Raw genomic sequence first — 25,622 nt, forward strand, 5'->3', positions numbered from 1 at the left:
ATCGTCATCAGATTTGTTAGGCTTGATCCCTAGTATCCAGTATGTTCTGAGATTGATGTTGCCATGCCTTTGCTATGCTTAATGCTTGTCACTAGAGCCCGAGTGCCATGATTTCATATCTGAACCTATTATGTTTTCATGAATATATTTTATTTCTTGATCTTACCTACAAGTTATATGCACATGTTATTATTCTGAAGTCTAGACCCAAAAGTGACAACAATTGGGATACTCTACGGGGATGACTATAATTTGAGAAGTTCATGTGTTCAATGTGTGTTAAAATTATTTGTTCCGGTTCTCTATCAAACACTACAAGAAATATGTCAACTTATGACCTTCTGTCAGTGACCCTCGAAGAATTGGTCATAAATTTATGACCATTTTAGACCAATTGGTCAAAAGCTGTTCAGGGGGCTTCAAACCCTAAACCATTGCAACCATTTTTGTCAGAAAGGTCGTAATTTCCTTACACAAAATGGTCACAAAGCAAACAGTGCTAGTCCGCTGCCTTATTTCTAGTTGTTAATGACCAATATAGATGGTCATAACCTTGTAGATTGTGGTGGGTTGTGATGACTAGGCGCCATCTCATCAGTTTTGCCTATGTGTCATGTCCATATGGCAGTTTTTGCCCTAGGTTGTGAAGCAACCTATATTTCTATCATTCCCAAAATTCCCCAAAAAATCTCATAAATTCTTTGGGTCATATCTTCATCAAATATGTAAAAATCCTTCCTTCCCTAGTTCAAAACTAATTCAACAATATTCATTTTCCTATTATGTTCACAACAACACTTTATGAAGGAAGTGCTATTTATATATTCTTGATTGCCCTACGAATTTTTGGGCACTCTTTCCTATCCAAATCATTACCGCATGACAAAATTCAGCTCCATTTGCCTAGCAAATCTTTCTCGGCAAATTTCCAAAGTTTTTGTCCACCTAGAAGCATTGTGAAGGAAGTACCTTTTTTATATCTCTAAATGACATGAAATTTATACAATTTCTTCATATGCCCAAATTATCACCCTCCTCCAAATTGCAGCTCAGTCAAATCATCTATGTGAGCCCAGGTTCAATTTATATTTTATGGCCAAATTGGCACGTTGCAAAGCAAGTGTTATATAGACCCCTCCTATTACTCTCAAACTTTTCGGGCACTCTTCCATACCCAAATCATTGCCACATGATAATATTCAGCTCAATTTTCCAAGTAAATCTTTCTCGGGAAATTTCCAAAGTTTCTACCTCGAGAGAAGCTTTGTGAAGTAAGTACTAGCTAGGCTTACCCAAATGATCTGAAAATTGAGCAGCGCATGACCATACCTAAGTAACTTACCTACACCAATTTTGAGCTCATTTCATTCATCCAATCTCCCTCACTAGTTTTCCCAAGTTTCTGTCCATAGAAGAGCATTGTGAAGGAAGTACTACTTTGGCATGTACAAATGGTATCAATTTTCTACAATGCTTTCCTATGCCCAAATAACCATCCTCCACAAAATTTCAGCTCAATCCATTCATTATTTTGAGCCCAGCTTCAACATTCATATTTTTGTCCAACGTGGTACTTTGCAAAGAAAGTACCACCTAGGATCCTCCTTTTGAGCTAAAAATTTGTGAAGACATTCTCCTTAGTAGATGATCATCCTCAGCCAAAACTCACGCCCATTGGCCATGTGCATTTCCCGTACCGCTAATCAAACACTTGGCTGCTAATTCATGTTTGAGCATCGATCGGTCTTCTCGTGAGAATCTTATGTTGTAATTTTCTTCCTAGCACCAACCTAGGGATTTCCCAACCCACTAGACATGCCTAAGCCGCCCAGAACACATGGCAACATTACGGTCACGCGGTGACCACACGACGGGCATGCGAGTTTACGCGCTCTAGAGTTGAGGCCCTCGGCCACCGCCCAAACCTCGACGTATCGCCACCAAACCATGTATTTATGATTAAATAGGTCCTTATGTAACTAGAAATGATTTTTGGAAAAAATAAATAGCAAACTATGAGGCAGCTGCAGTTCAAATTTGACCCGCTTCCAACTGAATCGGCGGAAATTTGTCTTTTTCACGAGAGGTGGATCAAATTTTTTTACACCCAACCATTTTGTCAATTGTGCATTAAATATGGCCTAGTATTTTATAAAAATGATTCAGTCCAATTTTGCAACAATTATTTGGTAGTTCCTTCACAAAAAAACCTCCTTTCGGGCACTCGAAAAATGGAAAATGGTTTTTTCGTCCAACGAAAATGAAAACTTCCTTAGGCAACATTGTTTGCCATTCCAATATGCACCCTTGTGCACAGTATGAGATCATTTGAACAAACTATGCCATGAATGTGGCCATAAGATTGATCATTTGGCTTGAAAGCCATTGATCTCCACACATGATACCTCGTTTCTGAGAACACTTTTTTAAAATAATTGCCGTATTACAGGTTTGTTATTTTTCCTAGGAACTTGGCCACATATGATGACACAATGTGAAGGTTTCCCAATTTTTTGATTTTTTTTGATTTTTTTATACCCGTTTCAAAATGCGGTCAAAACGGCGGGAATGACCGTTCCTAGCTAGTGGTTGAATCTTGGAATTTTTTTGGTGTTTCTCTGATTAAATAGATACTTATGTACCTAGAAATGATTTTTGAAAAAAATAAATAGCAAACTATGAGGCAGCTGCAGTTCAAATTTGACCCGCTTCCAACTGAATCGGCGGAAATTTGCCTTTTTCACGAGAGGTGGATCAAAAATTTTTACACCCAACCATTTTGTCAATTGTGCATCAAATATGGCCTAGTATTTTATAAAAATGATTCGGTCCAATTTTGCAACAATTATTTGGTAGTTCCTTCACAAAAAAACCTCCTTTCGGGCACTCGAAAAATGGAAAATGGTTTTTTCGTCCAACGAAAATGAAAACTTCCTTAGGCAACATTGTTTGCCATTCCAATATGCACCCTTATGCACAATATGAGATCATTTGAACAAACTATGCCATGAATGTGGCCATAAGATTGATCATTTGGCTTGAAAGCCATTGATCTCCACACATGATAGCTCGTTTCTGAGAACACTTTTTTAAAATAATTGCCGTATTACAAGTTTGTTATTTTTCCTAGGAACTTGGCCACATATGATGACACAATGCGAAGGTTTCCCAATTTTTTGATTTTTTTTGAATTTTTTATACCCGTTTCAAAATGCGGTCAAAACGGCGGGAATGACCGTTCCTAGCTAGTGGTTGAATCTTGGAATTTTTTTGGTGTTTCTCTGATTAAATAGATACTTATGTACCTAGAAATGATTTTTGAAAAAAATAAATAGCAAACTATGAGGCAGCTGCAGTTCAAATTTGACCCGCTTCCAACTGAATCGGCGGAAATTTTCCTTTTTCACGAGAGGTGGATCAAAATTTTTTACACCCAACCATTTTGTCAATTGTGAATTAAATATGGCCTAGTATTTTATAAAAATGATTCGGTCCAATTTTGCAACAATTATTTGGTAGTTCCTTCACAAAAAAACCTCCTTTCGGGCACTCGAAAAATGGAAAATGGTTTTTTTGTCCAACGAAAATGAAAACTTCCTTAGGCAACATTGTTTTCCATTCCAATATGCACCCTTGTGCACAATATGAGATCATTTGAACAAACTATGCCATGAATGTGGCCATAAGATTGATCATTTGGCTTGAAAGCCATTGATCTCCACACATGATAGCTCGTTTCTGAGAACACTTTTTTAAAATAATTGCCGTATTACAAGTTTGTTATTTTTCCTAGGAACTTGGCCACATATGATGACACACTGCGAAGGTTTCCCAATTTTTTGATTTTTTTTGAATTTTTTATACCCGTTTCAAAATGCGGTCAAAACGGCGGGAATGACCGTTCCTAGCTAGTGGTTGAATCTTGGAATTTTTTTGGTGTTTCTCTGATTAAATAGATACTTATGTACCTAGAAATGATTTTTGAAAAAAATAAATAGCAAACTATGAGGCAGCTGCAGTTCAAATTTGACCCGCTTCCAACTGAATCGGCGGAAATTTGCCTTTTTCACGAGAGGTGAATCAAAATTTTTTACACCCAACCATTTTGTCAATTGTGCATTAAATATGGCCTAGTATTTTATAAAAATGATTCGGTCCAATTTTGCAACAATTATTTGGTAGTTCCTTCACAAAAAAACCTCCTTTCGGGCAATCGAAAAATGGAAAATGGTTTTTTCGTCCAACGAAAATGAAAACTTCCTTAGGCAACATTGTTTGCCATTCTAATATGCACCCTTGTGCACAATATGAGATCATTTGAACAAACTATGCCATGAATGTGGCCATAAGATTGATCATTTGGCTTGAAAGCCATTGATCTCCACACATGATAGCTCGTTTCTGAGAACACTTTTTTAAAATAATTGCCGTATTACAAGTTTGTTATTTTTCCTAGGAACTTGGCCACATATGATGACACAATGCGAAGGTTTCCCAATTTTTTGATTTTTTTGAATTTTTTATACCCGTTTCAAAATGCGGTCAAAACGGCGGGAATGACCGTTCCTAGATAGTGGTTGAATCTTGGAATTTTTTTGGTGTTTCTCTGATTAAATAGATACTTATGTACCTAGAAATGATTTTTGAAAAAAATAAATAGCAAACTATGAGGCAGCTGCAGTTCAAATTTGACCCGCTTCCAACTGAATCGGCGGAAATTTTCCTTTTTCACGAGAGGTGGATCAAATTTTTTTACACCCAACCATTTTGTCAATTGTGCATTAAATATGGCCTAGTATTTTATAAAAATGATTTGGTCCAATTTTGCAACAATTATTTGGTAGTTCCTTCACAAAAAAACCTCCTTTCGGGCACTCGAAAAATGGAAAATGGTTTTTTCGTCCAACGAAAATGAAAACTTCCTTAGGCAACATTTTTTGCCATTCCAATATGCACCCTTGTGCACAATATGAGATCATTTGAACAAACTATGCCATGAATGTGGCCATAAGATTGATCATTTGGCTTGAAAGCCATTGATCTCCACACATGATAGCTCGTTTCTGAGAACACTTTTTTAAAATAATTGCCGTATTACAAGTTTGTTATTTTTCCTAGGAACTTGGCCACATATGATGACACAATGCGAAGGTTTCCCAATTTTTTGATTTTTTTTTGAATTTTTTATACCCGTTTCAAAATGCGGTCAAAACGGCGGGAATGACCGTTCCTAGCTAGTGGTTGAATCTTGGAATTTTTTTGGTGTTTCTCTGATTAAATAGGTCCTTATGTAACTAGAAATGATTTTTGGAAAAAATAAATAGCAAACTATGAGGCAGCTGCAGTTCAAATTTGACTCGCTTCCAACTGAATCGGCGGAAATTTGTCTTTTTCACGAGAGGTGAATCAAAATTTTTTACTCCCAACCATTTTGTCAATTGTGAATTAAATATGGCCTAGTATTTTATAAAAATGATTTGGTCCAATTTTGCAACAATTATTTGGTAGTTCCTTCACAAAAAAACCTCCTTTCGGGCACTCGAAAAATGGAAAATGGTTTTTTCGTCCAACGAAAATGAAAACTTCCTTAGGCAACATTGTTTGCCATTCCAATATGAACCCTTGTGCACAATATGAGATCATTTGAACAAACTATGCCATGAATGTGGCCATAAGATTGAACATTTGGCTTGAAAGCCATTGATCTCCACACGTGATAGCTCGTTTCTAAGAACACTTTTTTTAAAATAATTGCCGTATTACAAGTTTGTTATTTTTCCTGGGAACTTGGCCACATATAATGACACAATGCGAAGGTTTCCCAATTTTTTGATTTTTTTTGAATTTTTTATGCCCGTTTCAAAATGTGGTCAAAACGGCGGGCTTGACCGTTCCTAGCTAGTGGTTGAATCTTGGAAAACATTTGATGTTTCTCTTATTCAATAGATACTTATGTACCTAGAAATGATTTTTGGAAAAAATAAATAGCAAACTATGAGGCAGCTACAGTTCAAATTTGACCCGCTTCCAACCGGATCAGCGAAAATTTGTCTTTTTTACCGGAGGTGGATAAAATCTTTTGACACCCAACTATTTGGTCATTTGTGCATTAAATATGGCCTAATAGTTTATAAAATTGATTTCATCCAATTTTGCAATAAATATATTGTAGGTCCTTCACAAAAAAACTCATTTTGGGCACTCGAAAAAGGGAAAATGTATTTTTTGTAAAAAACTCATTTCCGACGACACCTTTTTAAAGATATTTATCTTATTTCATGTTGTTATTTTTTCTGAAAACTTGTTCAAATTTTGGTGACACAATGAGAAGGTTTTCCATTTGTTTTAGAATTTCTCAGATCATAAAGTAGCTTAAATAATTTTAACACATTATTTTAAGTCAACTACGACCAATTTAGATGGTCATAAAATCATACTGCATTCTGATTGGTCCGTGGACATATCACGCGGATCATGCATCCAACACCGTCGGATGCTCGGGGATCCAACGGCTGTCCTCGACCCATCCACACCAACCCCGAAACCCTAGCTATGTCCTCCGGGTCAATTTCCATCCACCCCCTGCCTCCTTTCTTTCCCTCGCTCCTCTCGATTCCGTCCCCTTCCTCACCAGCGCAAACCCTAGATCCTCTCGATCCCGTCCCCTTCCTCCCCGCCAGCTCCACCGATCCTTCCCTCGATCTCGTCGATGGGAAGCGCCGCGGCGATTCCCCACCCCTCCCCTTATCTCCCACGGCCGCGGTCTGATCCGCGCTCATCCCTTCCAGATCGGATCGCAGCCGCCACCTCCTCCCTTCCAGATCGCGGCCGCCACCTCCCTCCGATGGAGCTCCCCCCATCCATGGCCTCCCCCACGCCCTCCTCTCTCCCTTCCCCTCCCTCGCGCTGCCACCACCACCACTCCTTCCGAGCGCGTGCACGCGTTCCAGCTGCGGGCTTCTCCTTCTGCTTGCTTCGTGTCGCGGAGCCGTGGAGGAAGACCCACGGGCGCGGCGTCACTACTGCCGCCAACGACCATCGGCGGTGGCTGCTGCATCGTTGGTCAGTCCCGCCTTGCTCGTGCACTCCCCCCGCTTCCTCCTTCCTCCCCTCGCCAACGTCTCAGCCACGCGCAGGTAGTCAGGCAGGCAGGCAGGTGCGGATGCACCAATTCCGCTCCCCCACCCGCTCCGGCGATGTTGAGGAGGTCGACGGCGTGCGCTTCGCTCACCACCTACTTCTCCTCCGCAGCCCCGCCCGCGTGGGTAAGTGCATCATCCTCTCCTCCCCCTCTCGCCTCCTCCATCGGCTGTGACGCGCGTGCGCCCACCAACCGGAGCACGGCTGGCAGATGGATGACGATTTTCATGTATTTTGACTCGGTTAGATCAGTCGATGCTTCATAGTACATAATGAATGAGCGTTTGCTGCTGGATATTGCTCCTTCCCTACGGTTTTGTTCACCTTTGATTTCAGAGATGTTGTCAAACCAGAACCTCATCCAACCATCTGGAGTAATATCTTAGCGCGGTAGTTCCACAGCTGCTGCTACTACTAGGCTAATATTCTCATTCATAAACTTCCTGAAAAATGTCTTTTACGTACCTGCTACATGTGCATTGTCTCCATTGGAATTCTGCTCTTAAACTAGGCAATCATACACGATCTGCAACTTTGGGGTACCAAAATGTTTATTTTCGTAGACAGTACACAACTGATCTGTAAATTAGCTGAATAAAGCATGTTCTAAGGTTTCCATAGAGTACTTGTTTGCTTCGTTTGGATGTACGGTTTGAGGGCAGCCATCTATTTAGTTTGTTGTCCAGAAATATATTACAGTTTGTAAAAGCAACCAATTCATGATAAGACTTGGTGTGGCTGATGCACATAGCTACTTTCAATACCTTGTTAACAGTGTTGAGGACAAGTTAAATCTTGTATTGGTGTCTTGTTCTTGTAAACATTATGTAAAGCTAAAATTCTTCTGTGTCTTGCTTCCTGTGTCTTGCTCATTTGATATAAACACTATGTAGAGCTCTGTTTCTTCTTCTTTTGCTTCCTGTATGTATGTATGTGTCTGACGACGAAGTTGGTTTCTTCAGAATTGATCGAGTCTGACAAAGTTGTTCTGAACATTTGTTGAAACAGGGCGAGGCCGGTGATGTCCATGCGGTGATGTCCCTGGGGTGGCGCCACTGTGCCTGACGCTTGCCTTGGTCACCGCGGTGGTGCTTCGGTGGCTTCTAGACCCTCTCCTGGATGTGGTGATGGTCACACCACAGCCGTGGTGTGGCTGAGCCTCTGCTACGGCTACAATGTCCCTCTAGTGAGCTCCTCCCCATTCCTTCTTCTCTGATGTAGCTCCTGCATGGCCTTGGCCATGATTTGGGTTGGACATGGGGCTGTACTAGGTGCTGCTAGATGCTGTAACCAAGCATCAACTCCTACTGGAGCTCTCTGGTGATAAATTCATGTGGTTCTAGGGTCTGTCAGTAGCTGCCCACGTGTACTTGCTTTACATATGTGCCCCTGTGATGCTCTGGTGATATGGAGTGGCTGATATCAAAATCATGGTGGTGTTGATGCTTATCTTGCGTGTCTCTGGTGGTGGTGGTGTTGACAGCAGTTACACACCAAGCTTGTAACTAATATCATTACTGCTAATTTACCTCAAGTTAGTCTGAACATGGTTGAAATGAGCGCTGCTAATTTTGATGTCTAATATCAATTTTTACCCCAAGTCCTTAAGTAATTATTTTCATTACATCAAAGTTAGCTGAGAATATTGACTAGAATATTTTATGTATGACATGATGCATGTACACATACGGTTGAGAAAATACCGAGCTGCAGTGGAACAACCTGGAGTTAGAGAACTTCCAGGACAAGATCAACGAGGTGACCGGCGTTATGGTGGCTGTGTACGGCGACGACCACAAGTTCTCCGGTGAGCTGGCAGTGTCCATATTGTGTGATATATGATGCTGCTCCATTGTGCATCTCTCTTTTCTTGTGTGTTGCATCATTGTTGCTTGATAGAGTAAATGATTTCAGTTTTGGTTGTGTCCAATCTTTACTATGTACCATGCTTAGTGTTTACTAAACTGAGGCATTGGGCATTGGAATTTAGGCATTTATGTATAATTTTAGTTTTGGATGTGTCCAATGCAAACATTGCTGTCAACTATCAAGTTGATTTTAAAATGTCTCGTTAACTTCATTATTCTGTTATTTATTGTTAAATATGCTGTTAGATTTACTTCTATTTTGTTCCTAAACATTTTGTTCTGTAACATGCAGATGCTGGGCTTTCATGTTTCTTGGTGAGCATCAGGACAAAGAAGTCGGAGGAAGCATAGTTCTAACATTGCTGTCAAGTGTCAAGTTTTGCATTAATGAAGCCCTTTATGCTGCTCCTATTTGTATGTGTGTATGATGTAGCAGAACCTGGCTCATGTGATTGTACACTTGTGGAGCTTGTTATCTGATTGTAAACTTGATGCTGATCACATTTGTATGTGTGTTATATGATGTAGCACTTTGATGGTTGATAATATTTGAAGTATTTCGTGTGTTTTCTGTGTGCCAATTTAAATACTAGGTATTTATTTGCGTGAAATAAAAAATTAAGAATATTGCCCTGATGGCTAGGACCCAGTACTAGAACCTGACAATGGGGACCCACCTGACTAGTGAACCCAATTTATAGAAAAAGAAAAAAATGAAACTGTTGAGACAAAAAGGCCATGGGCCAAAAATAAAAAGGCTGCAATGTTGGGCTTGGTCCATGAAGATGACAAAAAATTCACAGAAAAAAATATAAATGGGCTAAATTAATGGGCTCGGCCCATATAAACACCGAATTGGACCGGGCTGAATCTTGTGCCACGTCAGATTGCCACGCTGGATGCCTACGTGGCCTGGGGAGGTTGCTAGTGACCAAAACTCCATAGTAGACGTATTTTGGTCATAAACGTTTGCGACCATTCCATAAGAAAGGTCGCTATAGTCAGTTTACGACGCCCAGCTTTTGACCTTATGTTTTTGGTCACAAAAAGGTCATAAATGGAAATTTGTGACCTTTCAGTGACCAATAGTGGTGGTCATAAGTTGACATATTTCTTGTAGTGAAAAGGAGCGTCTTAACTACCCTTAGTTTCCATTAGGACTTCGATGACACGGGAGATTAGGACAAAAGATGTTATGCAAGTTCTTATCACAAGCACGTATGAGTATATACGGAATACATGCCTACATATGATTGAAGAATTGGCGCTAGTTTGTGCCGCTCTAGGTTATGACTATTACATATTGAATCTCATCTGAACACACCATCATTACTCCATGCAAACGCTTTTCTATAGTTGTCTGATACATCTCCAACGTATCTATAACTTTTTATAGTTCCATGCTATTTTAGTATAATTTTTGGGACTAGCCTATTACCCTAGTGTCAAGTACCAGTTGCTGTTTTTCCTTGTTTTTTCCTTTACAGAAAATCAATACCAAACGGAGTCCAAATGGAACGAAACTTTTTGACAATTTTTCTTGGACCCACAATACACCCTAAAAGCTTCGGGAGGAGGCCAGAGGAGCCACGAGGTGGCAACAAGCTCGTAGGACGTGCCCCGGGGGGGCAAGCTTTTAGGCCCCTTGTAGCCCCTTTAACCCCAATTCTTCCTCTATAAATACCCAAATATTCCCGTAGACCAGGGGGCACACAAAAACTACTTTTCCGCCGCCTCAAGTTTCTGTTCTCATGAGATCCTATTTGGAGGCCTTTTCTGGTACTTCGCCGGAGGGGGATTCAACCACAGAGGGCTTCTACATCAACCTTGCTACCCTTCCGATGATGTGTGAGTAGTTTACCATAGAACTACGGGTCCATAGCTAGTAGCTAGATGGCTTCTTCTCTCTCTCTCTCTCTCTCTCTCTCTTTGATCTTCAATACAATGTTCTCCTCGATGTTCTTGGAGATCTTTTATATCTATCACTATCAGATCTCATCCTTGCAAGTAACCGTGAAGGGATTAACAACCCCTTTATCGCGTTGGGTGCAAGTATTTGTTTGTTTGTGTAGATGCAACCATTGTGGCTTCTGTGTTCCTCCTACTGGATTGATACCTTGGTTCCCAACTGAGGGAAATACTTATCTCTACTTTGCCGCACCACCCTGTCCTCTTCAAGGGAAAAACCAACGCAAGCTCAAGAAGTAGCAGGAAGAATTCCTGGCGCCGTTGCCGGGGAGGATCTACATCAAGCCTACCAAGTACCTATCATAAACTCTCATCTCTCGCATTTACTTTATTTGTCATTTGCCTCTCTTTTTCCTCTCCCCCACTCCTAAAACGTTTTCAGAAAAATACAAAAATATTTTCCTTTTTATTTGCCTTCTTTTTCGTTTACCTTTATGTACTGCTTGATTTGTTTGCTTGTTTGCTTGGCATAATTGTGTATTTATTGAAAATCAGAAAACAAAAATCTTATGGATCCTCATCCACTTTCTAATCTTTTTTAAAAGATCCAATTATGATGAACCAATTGCTAGTGAGTTGAGTGCGCTAGATTATCTTTATGAAGTTTTGCTTGAAATTCGTGAATTTGAAAATTGTGATGAAGTGCTAAAATAAGAAATTTATGAAGTGATTCACGATAGCTCCTTGAATGAAAAGCATGAATGCAATGATGTTATTATGAATTCTATTAATGTCAATTGTGTTAATAATATGCAAAACCCCAAGCTTGGGGATGCTACTTTTATTATGTCCACTACTTATTGCAATGATCATGATTGGGGTGCTAATGCTTATTATGATCTTGAAAATTTATTTAAGCCTCATGATGAATATGTTTGCAATAATATTGAAAGTGGATTTGCAAGAGTGTCAGCTTTAGCTAAACATAAACCCACATATTTGGAGAGTGTTCAATCTTCTGAATTTTTTGATATAAGTGGGCTTGAAGAAGTCATGACTTTAGTTGATGTTAATCCCACTATCTTGGAAGATTATAAAACTTTTATGCATGTGGATCATGAAGAGAAAATTTTATATGATAGCTATATTGTTGAATTTGATTATGATCCTACATGTAATTATTATGGGAGCGGAAAATATGGTTGTAGAAATTTTCATGTTACTAAATTACCTCTCTTCATGTTGAGATTGTCAATGTTTTATTCTTCTTCCTTGCATATGCTAGTTCTTGCTTGTTTTGATAATTTGTTTTCTTATAAAATGCCTATGCATAGGAAGTATGTTAGACTTATATGTGATTTTCACATGCTATATGATGCTCTCTTTGTGCTTCAATTGTTTTCTTTCATGCGAGCATCATTTAACTTGTGAATGCCTAGCTTAAAGGCTTTAAAGAAAAGCACTTGTTGGGAGACAACCCAATATTTTTCTTTTCCGTTTTGATGGAAATATGCAATTATACTTTTGTTATGATTGTGTTTTAGTATTTTAATTAGTGTTTGTGCCAAGTAAGACCTTTGGGATGATTTGGAAGATTGTCGATTTGATTCTATGAAAAAACAGAAACTTTTGCGTCCAGTAGAAGAATTGTTAAAATTCACTGGAGCATGATAAAATTCTAAATGTTTTAAATTTTATTTATATACAAATTTCCCACGTTGTCCTAAATTTTCCGAAATTTTGGAATTACATAAGTTTGGCTAATGTCCAGATTACTGCAGACTGTTCTGTTTTTGATAGGTTTTGTTTTCATTGTGTTGTTCGCTTAGTTTGATGAATCTATGGGTTGTATCGGGGGGTATGAACCATGGTGAAGTTAGAATACAGTAGATATAATGCAAATATAAAATTGGAATGAGTTTACAATAGTACCTAAAGGTGGTGAATTGCTTTATTGTACTAACGGATCTCACGAGTTTTCTGTTGAGTTTTGCGTTGTGAAGTTTTCAAGTTTTGGGTGAAGTTTCGATGGACTATGGAATAAGGAGTGGCAAGAACCTAAGCTTGGGGGTGCACATGTCATCCCAAGGTAATATTCAAGTACAACCAACCATCTAAGCTGGAGGATGCCCTGGAAGGCATCCCCTCTTTTGTCTACAATCCATCGGTAAATTACTTGAGGCTATATTTTTATTCACCACATGATATGTGTTTTCCTTGGAGCGTCTTGTATTATATGAGTCTTTGCTTTATTTTATTTTTAGTTTGACACAATCATCCTTGCTGGACACACCTTTTGAGAGGGACACACATTAATCATGAATTTGTTAGAATACTCTATGTGCTTCATGATAACCCACAAGTATAGGGGATCGCAACAATTTTCGAGGGTAGAGTATTCAACCCAAATTTATTGATTCGACACAAGGGGAGCCAAATAATATTCTCAGGAATTAGTAGTTGAGTTGTCAATTCAAACACACCTGGAAACTTAGTATCTGCAACAAATTGTTTAGTAGCAAAGTAATATGATAGTAGTGGTAACGGTAGCAAAAGGTAACAGTAGTAAAAGTAATGTTTTTGGTATTTTGTAGTGATGACAGCAATAGCAACAGAAAATTAAATAAGCGAAGAACAATATATGGAAAGCTCGTAGGCAATGGATCAGAGATGGAGAATTATGCCGGATGCGGTTCATCATGTAACAGTCATAACCTAGGGTGACACAGAACTAGCTCCAGTTCATTGATGTAATGTAGGCATGTATTCCGAATATAGTCATACGTGCTTATGGAAAAGAACTCGCATGACATCTTTTGTCTTACCCTCCCGTGGCAGCGGGGTCCTTACGGAAACTAAGGGATATTAAGGCCTCCTTTTAATAGAGTACCGGAACAAAGCATTAACACATAGTGAATACATGAACTCCTCAAACTACGGTCATCACCGGTAAGTATCCCGATTATTGTCACTTCGGGGTTAACAGATCATAACACATAATAGGTGACTATAGACTTGCAAGATAGGATCAAGAAATCTCATATATTGATGAAAACACAATAGGTTCAGATCTGAAATCATGGCACTCGGGCCCTAGTGACAAGCATTAAGCATAGTAAAGTCATAGCAACATCAATCTCAGAACATAGTGGATACTAGGGGTCAAACCCTAACAAAACTAACTCGATTACATAATAGATCCCATCCAACCCATCACCGTCCAGCAAGCCTACGATGGAATTACTCACGCACGGCGGTGAGCATCATGAAATTGGTGACGGAGGATGGTTGGTGATAACGATGGCGACGGATTCCTCTCTCCGGAGCCCCAAACGGACTCCAGATCGGCCCTCCCGAGAGGTTTTAGGGCTTGGCGGTGGCTCTGTATCGTAAAACGCGATGAATTCTTCTCTCTGATTTTTTTCTCCCCGAAACACAATATATAGAGTTGGAGTCGGAGTCGGAGGAGCTCCAGGGGGGCCACGAGGTAGGGGGCGCGCCCCCACCCTTGTGGACAGGTGGTGGGCCCCTTGGCCTTCATCTTTTGCAGGTATTTTTGTATTTTCCAAAAAGTTGCTCCATGAAGTTTCAGGTCATTCCCGAGAACTTTTGTTTCTGCACATAAATAACACCATGGTAATTCTACTAAAAACAGCGTCAATCCGGGTTAGTTCCATTCAAATCATGCAAGTTAGAGTCCAAAATAAGGGCAAAAGTGTTTGGAAAAGTAGATACGACGGATACGTATCAACTGCCCCAAGCTTAAACCTTTGCTTGTCCTCAAGCAATTTAGTTGACAAATTAAAAGTGATAAAGAAAAACTTTTACAAACTCTGTTCGCTCTTGTTGTTGTAAATATGTAAAGCCAGTGTTCAAGTTTTCAGCAAAGATTATAACTAACCACATTCACAATAACGCTTAGGTCTCAAGTTTACTCATATCAATAGCACAATCAACTAGCGAGCAATAATAATAAATCTCGGATGACAACACTTTCTCAAAACAATCATAATATGATATAACAAGATGATATCTCGCTAGCCCTTTCTGAGACCGCAAAACATAAATGCAGAGCACCTTTAAAGACCAAGGACTGACTAGACATTGTAATTCATGGTAAAAGAGATCCAGTCAAGTCATACCCAATGTAAACTAACAATAATGAATGCAAATGACAGCAGTGCTCTCCAACTGGTGCTTTTTTAATAAGAGAATGATGACTCAGCATAAAAGTAAATAGATAGGCCCTTCGCTGAGGGAAGCAGGGATTTGTAGAGGTGCTAGAGCTTGGTTTTGAAATAAAGGTGAATAATATTTTGAGCGGTATACTTTCATTGTCAACATAACAACCAAGAGATGGCGATATCTTCCATGCTACACACATTATAGGCGGTTCCCAAACAGAATGGTAAAGTTTATTCTCCCCCTTCCACCAACAAGCATCAATCCATGGCTTGCTCGAAACAACGAGTGCCTCCAACTACCAAGAGTCCCAGGGGGAGTTTTGTTTGCAATTATTTTGATTTGATTTGCATAAAGCATGGGACTGGGCATCCCGGTGACCAGCCACTTTCTCGTGAGTGAGGAGCGGAGTCCACTCCTCTTGAGAATAACCCGCCTAACATAGAAGATACAGACAACCCTAGTTGATACATGAGCTATTCGAGCGTACAAAACATGATATTTGTAAGTGCATCTAGTGCACCTTAGTGATTTTGGTGTATTGAAGACTTATAGGTTAAGGGACTAATGTGCTTTTGAGTGTACACAGGTCTATAAGTCTATGAGGAGTTTGATATTTACAGAGAAAGTCGACCCCTAAAAATGAAGTTCTTTGACTGAAGACTTTGGATTTCTAAAGACTTTGAAAGTGAAGAAATTGGTGCAATCCTGAAGACTTGGTATTCATTCGAGGAACATGAAGCATGAAGACTTTTGTTTTTGTAGTTTTATTTTCTCTTTCTTGAGTCATAGGAAACACCGTACTGTTAAAGGGGGTCGAGGAAATACTAAGGAAAAATTTCCATGTGATGCTCAACTCAAAATCCTACACCTACCAATCCCTTCGAGTGAAGCCATTGGAAATCTCATACAGTTCAGTCATATTCTTTAGTGACACAGACGAAGTTCTTTTGGTCTCTGAGAAATTTGTTCTGATTGAGGAGTTAGGAATTCACCAGTGCGGATTGCCTACACAGTGAGGAACATGGTAGCCCTGAGGAATTTGATACTCAAATTTCCAACCGTTGATGTGCCTTGTGCCAGCTGTCCCAAAATATCTACCCACCTAACGATAATATCATTGAAGGGCATTTATGTCTTATCATGTCGGGCTGCTCCCTAGGCTATAAATAGCCGCCCCTACAAACACTAGCTGGTTGGCTGCTCCAAGAGAAACTGACACTTGTCATTTGAGAGCATGCCATCCTCCGAGGATTTTGAGCGAAAATCATCAAGTGAGGAAAACCCAAACCCAAACACCTACAAACCCCAAGTGATTGAGCATTGTCGGTGTACTAGAGTAGGGGTACCCTAGTATCCCAAACTTGTGCACGGGCAGTCGCAGCATCCCGCGGCAAGGCTTGCCGGGTGACCGCCGAGGTCCTCCGTGGTTCCTTTGGAGCCATTCAAGGACAAAGTATCCAAGCCAAGGAGACAAGACCCCGGCAAGAGGAGCTTGCCGGGAAGGCCAACCAAGGCATCTCAAGGAACTTGCCGCGACGCGCCACGCGTCCCGGCAAGGCCCGGTGAGCGACAAGCTCCCGGACGCGACAAGACAACGACCGCGGCAAGGCGCTTGCCGCGGCAAGCCACCACTCTGTGTCCGCGCTCCAGCACATCCACCAACGTGTCGCTCTGGGACCCTTCCAGGCGTACGTGGCGGGAGGCTGTGCAGCCAGCGGTGCGCGGTGGCAAGCGACGCTGACAAGATTTCCATTGTGGTGAGCGGTGGCGTCCCTGACGGTCCCTTTTGCACTATTTAGGCGACGCAGACGGGCATTTAATGCCCTGGTCCCCTGCCGTCAGGGTTAGGTATGATACACTGTAGCAGGTAGCTGTACCAACCGCAACACCTTTCCATTTTTATCCTTGTCTATGTTGCCACCTGTCGGTGACCCCTTGAGCATATAAAAGGAGGCCCATGCGCAACGTAGAGGGGAGGGGGAGGAAGAGAACACTCATGCTCGGTCTCGTTAGCTGCTGGGGTGTACTGTAGCACTCCGCGCTCCCGAGCAAGAACTCAATACAAACCACAAAGCAAGAGTAGGGTTTTACGCATCCGTGCAGCCCGAACCTGGGTAAACTGCTCGTGTGCTTCGCCTCGATCAGCTCTTCGTGCAACCCTCGCCCCCGCCGAACCGAAAGGGACTCGGTCCGCCGGTCCCATAGGTGCTCGTGGATTAGTCCCCCGACATCCTTGGCGCGCCAGGTAGGGGACTCGAGGTTGTGTGAACCAGATCCGGCGTTCACACGAGCTAGATCTTCATCATCTTCATCGACATGCCGCCGAAGAAGAAGGCTTCGGAGGCGGCTGCTCCATCCGCGCTGAACCCACCACCGCCGGAGCAAACGGCTGATGGGGCAGACGCCGGCGGAAGAACGGGCGTCGACGAGGGAGCTCACGGTGCTGCCAGGTCCAAGGACAAGGCTGCGCTGCCCATCGGCGACGTAGCCGGCTCCCACAACGACCGGGCGCACTCCAAGACCTCGGCATCCGTACATGCACCGCGCCCATCTCAGGAGGCACGGGACCGGCAGCGTCATGGTACTCACGGTACCATGCGTTTGCTGGACCAAGATCGAGCTGGTGGATCTCGGAGTGCTCAAGACCAGCATGCACGCCAACATGCTGGCACGAGCGAGGCACGGTCGCCTGGACGGGATACTGCTCCTTCTAACATAGTTAGAAGTCCGAGCATATCCCGCTCCTCGCACCGTTCGCCACCGCCACCCGCCACTACAGCAGAAGCTTTGGCGCGAGCTCAACTGCTCCTGGACTACCCTCCAACGGCAGATAAGATCGATGACTGGAGGGCCACCATTCAGAGTCTCATCGGCTTCGCCAACGGCGACACTCAACGGCAGCCAAGCACGTCGCAGCCGCGGCAAGTCAGCCAGGCACGAGCCGGTGGCGACAAGACCGGTGGGGGTGCAACCACTATGCACTCTCCGCCCCGAAGGCCAAGATCGCCGACTCGCCGGATCCACCTCGACAGCGACTCCACCGCGTCATCAGATCCACGAGCTCATCGCGATTAGCGCCAAGTTCTTCACGAACGACAGCAAGAAGACGCTCGTACTCGCATCGAGCGCCGAAGAGAAGCGCGACGTCAATCGGACCTGTGCGCTGGGCCCTCTGTCGACATGCATGCGCCAGGGGAACCAGGCGACTTGCCGTACGCGGTAGGTTGCCCTACGTTTACTCATGAGCTGCGGCAAGTCCAGTGGCCCAGCACGAAGAATTTCAAGCCAGACGTACCAGAGAAGTACGACGGCAAGTCACATCCGTCGGAGTTCCTTAGCATCTACACCATCGCGGTGCAGGCTGCCGGGGGGCGGGACGACAAGATCCTTGCCAACTACTTCCCGCTGGTGCTCAAGCCCAACGTCAGGTCCTGGCTCATGCACTTGCCGGACAACTCCATATCCTCCTGGGCAGACCTATGCCATCAGTTTGTCGGCGCCTTTACAGGCGGCCACAAACCTCATGGCCAAGAGAGTGACCTTCATCTGCTCGCCCAGAAGGAAGGAGAGCCCCTGCGCAAGTACATTCAGAGATTCAGCCGTGTATAGCACAACATCCCAGATGTCCACCCTGCCGCGGTCATCAGCGTGTTCCATCAGAACGTGCGTAACCGCAGGATGCGGGAGGAGATGGCGATGTGCAAGATCAGAGACGTTAGTGAGCTGTATGCCCTGGCCGACAAGTGTGCACGTGCTGAGGAAGGGAGGAAACTCCCCGGAGAGAATACAGGAGAAGGAGGATCTGACAGCGAGGATGCTGCCCCGGCAAAGAAAAATCGGCGGCGGAACAACAGGAAGAAGAAAGGCAAAGATGTGCTAGTCATTGAGCAGTCCGGCAACGAAGGTGGCACCAAGAAAGCCAAGGCTGGTAGCTCCGGCAAGGAGATTGCCGCATGCACCAACTGCCAGACTGTGGCGGTCGCCGACAAGCAGGACGGCACCGACAAGCAGTACTGCAAGATCCACCGCACCAAGGGCCATGAACTCCAGAGCTGCAAGAAGGTCGAGCAGCTTGTCCAGCAGCAAAAGGCTGAATACGAGCAACGCGACAAGGAGAGGGCCCAAGGAGGCGCTGGAGAATCCAGCAAGAAGCGCGCCGGCCGGGGAGGACGCCGTGGCAAGGCCAAGCAGCGGCAAGGAGACAGACCTCCCCGCGGCCGCGACAAGGATGAAGATGACGATGACGACGAAGACATGGATGGTGTCGAGACCAGTGAGCAGGAGTTCCAGAAAGCCACAGAGGTCTTGTGCGTTGACGGCGGTGCTTCTCTGCATACTTCGCACCGCCAACTCAAGCAGTGGGTGCGGGAAGTCAATGCGGCGGAACCACCTGTCGAGTCACGCAAGCTTCTGAAATGGTCCAGCACGCCTATCATCTTTGATATTGAGGACCACCCTGATCGCACAACTGCGGTCGGGTGCTTGCCGATGTTGGTTTCACCAACTATCCGCAACCTCAAGGTCACTAAGATGCTAGTTGACGGCGGGGACGGCTTGAACCTGATCTCCTCCGCTGTACTCCAGAAACTCCAGATCCCTGACAGCGAGCTTGAAGAGACTGGCACATTCCAAGGAATCAACCCGGGAAGGAGCAAGCCGAAGGGGAAGGTCACGTTGCCAGTAACATTTGGCAACGAGGTGAACTTCAGGACTGAGAGGGTCACTTTTGACGTTGCCGATTTTCCATTGCCTTACAATGGGATACTCGGCCGTCCAGCACTCGCCAAGTTCATGGCAGCCTCTCACTACGCATACAACATGCTGAAGATGCCAGGCCCGATAAGCATCATCTCTGTCCCTGGCGACAAGAAGGATGCTCTTATCTGCACCGACAAGATCTATCGGGAAGTGGCAGCCGCAACAGATCGCAAGTCACCTGCCGTTGAAGCTCCCGGGGGGAAGAAGAAGACCAAGTCCGGCAAGAGTTCTGATGCCCACTCCGGCAAGCGCACCTCTTCGGAGTGCTGCGCTGCCGTCGAGGACGCACCATCGAGCTCCACCGGCAAGTGTAAGAAGACAATGGCAGCTCCGCCAGAGACCAAGAAGGTGTCCGCCAAGGAGGACGACACTGGTGGTACCTTCACCATCAGTGCCACTCTCGACCCTAAATAGGAAAGCGCGCTCATTGCTTTCCTGTGGGCGAACGTCGACGTGTTTGTGTGGCAACCGTCTGACATCCCCGGTGTACCCAGGAAAGTAATTGAGCACCATCTTGCCGTTTGTCCTCATGCGCGGCCCGTCAAGCAGAAGGTCAGGAAGCAAGCAGTGGAGCGCCAAGAATTCATCGCAGAAGAGATCAAGAAGTTGGAAGCAGCAGGCCTTGTCAGAGGAGTGCTCCATCCTACGTGGTTTGCCAATCCTGTAGTCGTGCGCAAGGCGAACGGGAAATGGAGACTTTGTATCGACTTTACCGATGTTAACAAAGCTTGTACCAAAGACCCATTTCCTTTGCCGCGCATTGACCAGATTGTTGACTCCACGGCCGGATGTGACTTGCTTTCATTTCTTAACGCATACTCAGGATACCATCAGATCTTCATGGCAGAAGAGGATGAGGAGAAGACCGCATTCATCACTCCATGTGGCACGTACTGTTTCATACGGATGCCTTTCAGTTTAAAAAATGCTGGTTCAACATTTGCAAGGGTAGTCCATGTCGCTCTTGAGCCACAAATACACAGAAATGTGGAAGCCTACATGGATGACATAGTGGTCAAGAGCAAGGACAAGGCAACTCTGATTCAAGATTTAGACGAGACCTTTGCAAATCTGCGCAAGATCAGCCTCAAGCTCAACCCCAAGAAGTGTGTGTTTGGAGTCCCCTCCGGCAAGCTTCTCGGGTTCTTCGTGTCTCAGCGGGGAATCGAAGCCAATCCCGACAAGATCAAGGCCATTGAGCAGATTGAAGCACCAAAGCGCGTCAAGGATGTACAAAGACTTGCCGGTTGCATGGCTGCTCTCAGTAGGTTTATCTCTAGGTCTGCTGAGCGCGCCCTGCCGTTTTTCAAAATATTGAAAAAGGCAGGTCCAATGAAATGGACTCCGGAAGCGGAGGCTGCGCTGCAAGACTTGAAGAGATACCTGTCCTCCACTCCAACACTTGTCGCACCTAAGCCACAAGAGAAGTTGCTGTTGTATATAGCGGAAACCAATCAAGTGGTTAGTGCTGCGTTAGTAGCAGAGAGGGAGGCAGATGACGAGCCAGCAACCACGGCAGGCGCATCCAGCGACAAGCAGGGGGCTTCCTCGACAAGCTCTGGTCCCGACAAGGATGGATCTGCGCAGACGCGCGAGGAGATACAGAAGAGAATGGTACAGCGCCCAGTTTACTTTGTCAGTTCCCTTCTGCAGGGGGCTAGGTCAAGGTACTCTAGCATGCAGAAATTGCTTTTCGGCCTTCTCATGGCCTCGAGAAAGCTGCGCCATTACTTCCAAGCACATGAGATCACAGTTGTCACTCGTTTTCCGCTGAAGAGGATACTACAGAATCCAGAAGCGACAGGCAGGATTGTTGAGTGGGCACTGGAACTGTCAAGCTTTGGCCTCAAGTTTGAGAGTACTTCAACTATCCAAAGCAGAGCATTGGCAGAATTCATAGCAGAATGGACGCCAACACCAGATGAAGAAATTCCAGAAACGAGCATCCCCGTCGAGGAAGCAAGCAAAGAGTGGCTGATGTACTTTGATGGTGCCTTTTCGCTGCAAGGCGCCGGCGCTGGCGTGCTGCTTGTCGCACCCACCGGAGAGCACCTCAAGTACGTAGTCCAGATGCACTTTCCCAAGGAGCAAGCAACAAACAATACTGCAGAGTATGAAGGCTTGCTTGCCGGTCTCAGGATCGCGGCAGACCTTGGGATCAAGAAGCTCATTGTCAGGGGTGACTCGCAGCTTGTCGTCCGCCAAGTGAACAAGAGCTATCAGAGTCCGTTGATGGAAGCCTACATCGACGAAGTGAGAAAGCTAGAGAGCACTTTGACGGCCTACAGATGGAGCATGTTCCAAGAGCTCAGAACGCCATTGCCGATGGCCTATCAAAGTGCGCCGCACTTAAGTTACCTGTGGAACTAGGGATCTTTGTGCTCAAGCTGACTCAACCGTCTGTAACGCCATCAACTGGACAGAGCAAGAAGAGGAAGTTGATTTCTGGTGACTATTTTCCGGCAGAGCTTCCCGAAGCCGCCGCCAAGAAGGTCCCCAAGATCAACGCCAAGAGCGCTGAGGAGCAGTCTGCTCCGGCAAGCCCTAGGGTTTGTTCCGTTGAAGCAGAAACTCCCGACAAGTTTTGCTTCGGCAAGCTTGCCGGGGAACGTCAAGCTCCGGCAGAGCCGCAGGTTCTCGCCGTAGAAGCGGATGTTCCCGCAGAAGCAGATTTGCCTTTAGTCCTTGTTGTCGAGCCACAAGCTCCAGCATGGACACAACAGATTGTCCGTTTCCTTCAGACAGGAGAACTTCCCGAAGAGCAAGAAGAAGCGGAAAGAGTAGCCCGGCAGTCAAGTATGTACCAGTTTGTCGACAACACACTGTACAGAAGAAGACTCAACGGTGTGAAATTGAAGTGTATTCACCGGGAAGACGGACAAAAGCTGTTGGCAGAGATACATGGAGGCATATGTGGTCACCACATTGGCGCAAGAGCACTTGCCGACAAAGCATTCCGGCAAGGTTTCTTTTGGCCGACAGCCCTCCAGGATGCAACTACACAAGTAACCAAGTGTGAAGCGTGCCAGTTCCATTCCAAGCAGATACACCAACCAGCTCAAGCTCTCCAGACGATCCCTTTATCCTGGCCATTTTCGGTCTGGGGGCTCGACATCCTCGGCCCCTTTCCCCGAGCAGTCGGGGGCTTTGAGTACTTGTACGTTGCAATCGACAAGTTCACAAAGTGGCCGGAAGTGGAAGCAGTGAGGAAGGTGACAGCACAGTCAGCAGTCAAGTTCTTCAGGTCGATTGTTTGCCGCTTCGGGATCCCTAACAGGATAATCACCGACAACGGTACGCAATTCACGAGCCGCACCTTCATGCAGTACGTCCAAGATCTTGGCGCCAAGGTCTGCTTCGCTTCTGTTGCTCACCCGAGAAGCAACGGTCAAGCGGAGAGGGCAAATGCTGAAGTGCTGCGTGGGCTCAAGACCAGGACTTTCGACAGGCTGCACAAGTGCGGAAGAAACTGGATCGAGGAGCTGCCGGTGGTTCTTTGGTCGATCAGGACGACGCCAAATCGAGCCACTGGCCAGACACCTTTCGCTCTAGTCTATGGAGCAGAGGCAGTTCTCCCCACGGAACTCGTATACGGGTCACCTCGAGTGCTCGCTTATGATGAGCTTGAGCAAGAGCAGCTGCGACAAGATGACGCGCTACTCCTTGAGGAAGACCGTCTTCAGGCTGCTGTACGAGCTGCTCGCTACCAGCAAGCTTTGCGCCGCTACCATAGCCGCAAAGTTAACGCCAGAAGTCTCGAGGAAGGCAACCTTGTTCTTCGGCATGTTTAGTCCGCCAAGAATTCCAACAAGTTGACGCCGAAGTGGGAAGGCCCTTACCGGGTGAAACGAGTAACTAGGCCTGGCGCTGTCCGCCTTGAGACCGAAGATAGCATTCCGGTGAGCAATTCCTGGAACATTGAGCAACTTCGTAAGTTTTACCCGTAAGGTGCGGTTGCCGGAACCTGTTCCGGCAACCACCTTTTGTACAAGTATTGCCGCTATTGCATGTAATCCTTTGTACAAAGCCGAGCGCAGACCCCGTGCACAAGTAAAGCTCATATGCTCCGCACATCTTGTCAATTTCATGCTTTCTATTTTTTGCATATGTGATCTGACACTTTGTGCAGCACCTACTCCCCGGTAAGCAATAACGAGCCGTAAGGCTCCATATCTTTATTTTCTCCTCTTTATTTTTTCTCAAGGAAAGGAAGGTTCCCTCGCCCACAAGTTTGCCGGGGGGGAAAGGAGAAGATAATGGTATGGACCAGGCGTCGTTCAAGAAAGTTTCGCCTTACCGGGAAGCAAACAACAGAAAAGCTAAGTTGCCAAAGTTTGAGCAATCAGATTTTTAAATTTTTTAAGTTATCTCCCTTGAACGACCGCACTTTGTATGGAAAACCTGTGCCCAGAGGAACCAACTCGTAGCTAGTTGCGCCCTTACTTTGTTTCAAGTCTGCTCAACAACTTAAGTGAGCTGCGACTAGTTGCGACAAGGTTTCTTGTCGGTAGCGGCACCGCCAGCAGGCTGCTGACGTCCGGCACTCAGCGCTCGCGGCTAAGGTGCCTGCACCGGCAAGTTCCCTAAAAGTGTAGGGCAAAAACATACAAAGGGAGGAATCAAGTAAAGGGAATAACATTGCAATCATTACCCGGAATAGAGTTATATTACAAGGTAGCTTGTCGCGGCTCTAACAGATTGTTCTCATAACATGACCTGCAGCGACAAGAAAAGAAGAAAACGGGCGGCCTAGTCTACGCGATCGCCCTCAATCCTCTTGATCCCACTCACCTTATCCACAATGGGTGCGACAAGGGTCTTGAGCGCCTCCAGATCAGCATCCGGCGGCAGGGTCTTGAGGACGTTGGTGAGGTTGAGGCCCGGGTTGCGGAAGGCCACCTTCACCAACACCTTTTGAAGAGCTCCCGCGCAGATCTTGCGCGACTCGTCGGCCAGCTGCTTTGGGATCTTCTCCCGGAGCCGCTGGAGGGCCGTCGCCACGCCTTTGAAGAACAAGGTGAGCTTGGCGCTGGGTTGGAGGTTCTCATCAGAGGGATACCCGAGATCCTCCACCCCCAGCTGCGCCAGCTCCCTGTCGATATCTGCGGCAGCATTCACGAGACCCTCCGTCCAGTGCTCCACTTTCTCCCTAAAAGCATTCTGGGCGGCGGCAGCACTCGCCAGCAGCGCCTTGTCGCCCTTGATCTCCTCCTTCAAGGCCACCTCCTGCTCCCTGGCGCCGTCCAGCGTCTTGGTCAAAGTGGTCAGCTTCAACTCAAGATCTGCGTTGGAGTCCTTGGCGGCGCTAAGCTCTTTCCCCTTCTCGGCGAGACGAACCTGCAGCTCTGAGTTGCTGTGGGCGTCCTTCTCCCGCTCACGCTTGAGCGCGGCAAGCTCTTCACCACTCGCCTTGAGATCTGCCTCCAGCTGCGCCACCTTCGTCTCCAGCTCCTTCTTGGCAGCCTCGGCAACTGCGGCAGCATCCTCTGCTTGCTTAAGGGCTCCGCCGAATTTTTGCTCACGTGCGGCAAGCTCCTCCTCATGGCTGTCGAGGTTAACTTTCCGCTGCACCAGCTCGCCCTCCTGCGCAGACAGCTTCTCAGCGGCAAGCCGCTGTTGCTTTTCAACTTCAGCCTTCTCGAGGAAGAAGGCCTTCTGCTCTTCGGCGAGTTGCTCCCGCTCCTCTGCCAGGGACCGGAGAGCTTCCTGGTTGAGACCCCGGAGCTCCTCCGCGCGCTTCTCGATGTCCGCTCCCGCCTTCGC

Source organism: Triticum urartu, chromosome 4A (genome assembly GCF_056163025.1).
Source record: "Triticum urartu cultivar PI428250 chromosome 4A, HENAU_Tu73, whole genome shotgun sequence".
Classification (NCBI taxonomy): domain Eukaryota; kingdom Viridiplantae; phylum Streptophyta; class Magnoliopsida; order Poales; family Poaceae; genus Triticum; species Triticum urartu.